The sequence below is a fragment of the Pan paniscus genome, chromosome 5, assembly GCF_029289425.2.
Source record: "Pan paniscus chromosome 5, NHGRI_mPanPan1-v2.0_pri, whole genome shotgun sequence".
Taxonomy (NCBI): Eukaryota; Metazoa; Chordata; class Mammalia; order Primates; family Hominidae; genus Pan; species Pan paniscus.
Window position 1 is genome coordinate 91,645,197 of NC_073254.2, and position 5,983 is coordinate 91,651,179.

The following is a 5,983-nucleotide window of genomic DNA, read 5'->3' on the forward strand; positions in this document are numbered from 1 at the left end:
TCTCTGCTTTTCCTTATTTTGCTTGGTTCCAGTTTCCTTCCTTTCGTTCACGTTCACTGCTCCTAGGACCGCAGTACCTCCAGTGGTTGCGTCCTCTGTGTATTTCTTTGCAATGTCTGCACTCTTCTCACTGCCCCTGTGAATTATTTAAGATGTAGCACAACGTCTAGTCAAGTTTAAGGCTGTAGTAACTATTTTACTTAATGATAGAAGTCACGTTTTAGTTGGGCCTTGATGGGGTTACTTTGCCCATAGATATGGAGAAGGGTCTATACTCCAGGCAGCAAAAGTCACGATAAGGAAAGGCGTGCTGTATTAAAAAAAATAAAAAAAAGAAACAAACAAAAAAACCCAAGAACCTTGTTAAAGCAAAGTGTAGATGAGATGGATACTAGAAAAAGAGGCACAGCCGCAAGTGTGAGAGGTCTGGTATCTCATGCTGAGAGGAGTAGGGAGGTGGTTAACCTTAGACAGTGGAGAATTCCTGAATATCTGATAACTGAGTCAAATACAGGAGAAATGTTTGCCTGTGTATTATCACAGTGCCTCTTCATGGCATCAAATTCTATTCTGTGTTTGCACCATATGGTCACACAAAACTAATCTTCCCTTGAAATGATCATTTTATGTTTTAAAACCATCATTAATTTAATTTTTATTCAACTCTAATGGTTATCATGAGTCACATTCATTATCATCATTATTATTATATAAGTTTTTGTGTTAAATGTATTAACTAGGCTTTAAAATTTCTAGCTAAATATTTTATCCCAGAACCTTAGGTTTCATGCTAGTTATTTTGTAGCCATGACTGAGCAACCTAAAAGCTTCAAAAGTTTTGGCACACAGGTTGCATAAATTAGAGATAAATAGCTTCTTTAAAACTTAAAAAATAATGACAAACTATAAAGTAAAATTGCTAAGCAAAACTAATATAAAACTCTTAGGAATCATATTGATGAGATTGTCAGATTGGTTAATTTGCATATCATAGCCACATCAACAAGGTGTCTTTTAGTTATGGGCTCCCTGTAATGTTTTATCTGACACCATTTTAATAAGATTCTGTCAGGATCCAAAGAATCAGTTTTGTTCACTGCCACTCTATTTTCTTTCAACCTATTTAGGTAATTATTAATGTAGCTATGCTAATGATCATTTTTCTATTTACAAGCAGTCTCTAGAACATTCTCAAGTGGAAATGATCACTATCTCCCCTTAAGTCCCAGATGTTTCTGTTGTCACACATTATACCTTTCACATCCTACTTTGTATCTAGTTATTGTGCACCTTATCTCTTCCACTACTGACATGCTGCTTGAGGTCCAGAACCATATTGTTTTTCCATTCTCCATTGTGCCTATCAGAGCACCAGGAAAAAGTAGGCACTGAAGTTCTTTAAACATGAATGACAAAACAGTATCACTACATTTTCCTCATGATCCTGTTTTAAGCTCCCATCAGCCAAGCATTGAGAGTCCTTTAGAAGTTGTTACTATCCCCCATATTTTAATGTGAATTATCAAATGCTATTTTGGAAAAAAACAATATCTTAACAGGATGAGGAGTAGACATATATATATCCTCTGTATAAACATACCATATATATATTTATATATAGTATGTATTTATATATAATATATATTTGAATTTATATATATCCTTAAGAATATATATGTACTTAAATATTATTAGGGAGTAGTACAGATATGTTTTATACAATTTAGTTACTAATTCTCAAAAGTGAACTAAAAGAAAATTTTCAGAGAAAGACTGGAAATTCATATATTTCAAGCAAACAATTTGGGTTTGTCTGTTGTGACAAGAAGAATGTGTCTGTTTGTGCTGCTTTAAATTTATATTGATAACAGATGAGTTCCTTTAAGTTAAGGTCATGGGTCAAATTTATTAATGTGCTCTTTCCCTAATCAAAATTTTGTGTACATTTTGGTTGACAATTTGTGAACTATTTATTTTGACTTATTCAATGATTTGTTAATTCAACTGCTTTAAGCTTTTAAAACCCTCGGTTTCTATGTAAAACTATGGCTCATGATCTTGGGATATATCCATGTGTTGTAATTGTTTTTAGTGCCTCGTTGTCAAGTGACACAAAGAAGAATTTGATGGCAGGCTTTGGAATTCTTTTCTTGTAAGTTGATATGCAACGCATTCCAAAATAGAATATCTGATATGTCCATAATTGGTAATGAATTTAGGTTACAAAATATTATTGCTACATTTATATGTTAGCCAACAGAAGGAAGCAAATTCTATATCTCTCCAAGCTTCATCAAGATTTGATGGGTAATTTGGTTGGCCCTAAGGGTTTCTTGGCTGGTGAACAACCTTGGCTAATGGGAAAAGATTCCTTTGAAATACTGTGGATTTTTTTCATAAATTAAATTAGTCAAAGACAATGAAGAATTGAGGATAGAGGATAAATCAGTGAAGAGATGGACCATTGCAAAGGAAGGAGAATCTTGCAGCATAACGACTTTGAGAAATAGGAAACTATAAACCTATGTATTTGAGGATTTGAGGGCTGAAATGAAAATTGAAAGGAAAGGATAGACCTCTATGAATGATTAATCAAAAAATGTAAAACTTAGCCAGAAGTAGTAAAGTTCAAAGTCATTATTGAAAGTAAGAATGTATAATTTTTTAAGTTAAAATCTATAGCAAAATATCATAGAACTTGGAAAATAATGTATCATTTTGGTGCTGCTAAGAGGAGAACATTGAACTAGAGAAAAAAAATTTCAGAATTTAATTTTGATGAGTATGTTTCTGTCATTGTAATTTTGCCGATTATTGTGGTTTGATATTTTTATGCAAAAAATAGGAAAATCAGAGAAATTAGAACATTAATCCCAATAAAATGTTTAAAAAATAATTTCTAAAATGGCTTCCCAATTTGAATGAAAGTAAAATTCAAAGTATTAACTGTGAATGAAAATCCCACCATGATCTGGCTTTGCTTCTTTACCAAGCTTTTTGCCCCGATCTCCTACACCCATCCCTTACTTCAGCTGCACTGGCCATCTCTGCTATTCCTAGGACACGTCAAGCACATTCCCATCTCAGGGCCTGGCTATGCTTTCCCACTGGAACACTTTTCTCCATAATTTTGGCATGGCCAGCTCCTTTATTGCCTTCAGATCTCTGCTCCAATGCCACTTTATTGATGCATCTTTCCTGACATCACTAAATAAAATAACACTCTCCTTTCCATTTCTACCCCCTTTACCTTGTTTCATTTTTTCATGGCATTCAATGCCCCTGACACATTATTTGCTCATGTATATATTTATCTCCCACATGTAATGTAAGCTCCATGAGGGCATGAACTTTGATCCATCACTGTCTCCAGTACATGAAACAGCGCTTGGCATATAGTAGATCCTCAATAAATATTTGTCAAATAAATGAATAATAAGTAGTAATATATACAACCTATTGTTTTAGAACTCCTTTAAAATAACATTCGTAAAGGAAGAAATGCTCCTGGTTAGTTGTGAGAACTCGTTGAAGGCAGGAGTAGAGCCATATTTGTCTGCTGATCTCTAGCATCCCGCACTTCTGGAAAAGAAACAGAATGAACCAGCAATGGCAGACAGTTTAAAATGAACGATCAGTGAATAGTTGGAAGAAGCAGTGACACAGATAACCTGATAGAACGAGCAGTCCTAGAATCTTCAGAGTTGTTGTACAAAGATAATCATATGCACACACATACACAATTGGTGCAAATCTTCCTCTCTGAAAAAAGAATTATTCATAGAGAGAGAGCACCTTCTTTCTCTGCTCATTGTTGCACATCCAGTCTGAACATTTTAATAGGGACTTACAGAGTGGGTAGTGAGATGCAATACTTCTTAATTTACTAAGAATTATCTGTAGAGTAAAATATGCATGTTCATTGATTTACAGCCATGACCTAAGTCTAATTTTTTTATAACTTTTAATCTCGGGTGATTTTCACAGAGTGTTTTACAGACACTAATCACTATGAGATAACCACAAAAAAATGAATTTTTCTTCAAATAATGTTAGAAAAGGCTGGGTTAAGCAAAGTTAAGCAGGTTTCCATGACAAGAATTCTCAGGATCCTTAAAATATACCTTGTGAATCAGAAAGAAACAGGCATCTAGATTGGCTCTATGCAGCTGTTTCTGACTGAATACCATGTGTTATCTTTCAGTCTCTTTTTCCAGTGTTTATAACATTTGTAATTTAAAAAGTAGAATGTTCTCATTCTATAACCAGCACACAAAGTAGTTGAGCCAGCTCCAGGCAACCTCATCCTTTATTTCATTTGTTATTTATCTGTCTTAGGTAGAACTGGTTTAAAACTTCTAAAAATTTGTTGGAGAAGATTAGTACTGTAATGTAAACTTTTTTTAATTCAAGAAAATATTGTGCATCTTTATTGGTTCTGAGGAGACAAAACTCTGGGAGGAGAGTTTTAAAGTTCAGGGGACTTTGGATTGATTCTTCCAGGCCTGTCAACCAAGTGTTAGTGGTCTTCCTGCTTTCTCCCTAGTTGCGTGACAATAGACAATGTAGAGAAAAGACCTGATGCCAGGGAGTGCTCCTTTTGTACATACTATGTGGGCAACCTTCACCAGACTGACTTGCCTAGTCTCCAACCTTACCCTTTATACACTCTTCCCCATTAAGAAGGTATGTGGTGTCTCTTTGGAGACTCACAAAGGGCTGATAATCTATCGAAATGCCACAATTTGGGGACTGCATTTCTCTTCTTCCAGACTAGCATGAGGTAAAGATCTAGGCAATTGTATCTGCTCTGGAGACCCATATGTTTCCTCCAGTGACCCATTCCAACATCTTTATAGAAAGTACCAAATTCCTAGTGATAAATGGTAGATATGTTATTCTTCCCAATTTAAAAAAACAAATAAACTATTTTTTGAACAGGTTTAGAGGTACAGAAAAATTCCAATAGTTCAGATAGTTACCACGTACCCCACATCCAGTTTCCCTATTACTAACTTCTTATCATCAGTATGGTACATTTATTCCAATTAATGAACCAATATTGATATATTATTTTTAAGTAATGCCCATACTGGATTCAGATTTCCTTACTTTTTACCTAAGATCCTTTTTCTGTTCCAGGATCCTATCCAGGATATCACATCACCTTAAGTCATCGTGTCTCCTTAGGCTCCTCTTGGCTGTGACAATTTCTCAGGTGATCCTTGTTCTTGATGATCTTGAGAGCTCTGAGGAGTACCAGTTAGATAAATTGTAAGATGCCCTCCTATTGGGATGAGCTGAGGTTTTTCTCATGACTAGACTGGGGCAATGTGTTTTGGACAGAAAAACTATAAGAATACCATTCTTATCACATCATATTCAAAGTACTTACTGTCAAAATGACTTTTCACTGTTGATGCTGATCTTGACCACCTGGCTGAAGTAATGTTTGTCAAGTTTTTCCACTGAAATGTTACTCTTTTCCCCCCTTTTTATAAGGTATCACAGACAGCCTCATTGATTGTGCTTCACTTCATTGCAGTCTGTAGATGTTGCATTTATTATAAAGTAATGGCTTGTGTAAACCCTGCACCAAGCAAGTCTATCAGCTCCACTTTCCTGACAGTATTTGCTCACTTCATGTCTCTGGGTTACATTTTGGTCCTTCTCACAATATTTCAAATTTTCATTATTATTTTATCTGTTGTGGTGATCTGTGATCAGTGATTGTTAATTCACCCATCTTTGATATTATTATCATAATTGTTTTAGGGTACCATGACCCATGCACATATAAGATGATGAACTTAATTGCTAAATGTTGGGAGTGTTCTGACTGCTTCAGTGACTGGCCATTTCCCCATCTCTCTCTGTCTCTTCAGGCCTCCCTATTCCCTGAGACGCAATAATATTGAAATTAGTCCTATTAACAAAATTCCAGTGGCCTCTGAGTGAAAGGAAGAGTCACACGTCTTTCACT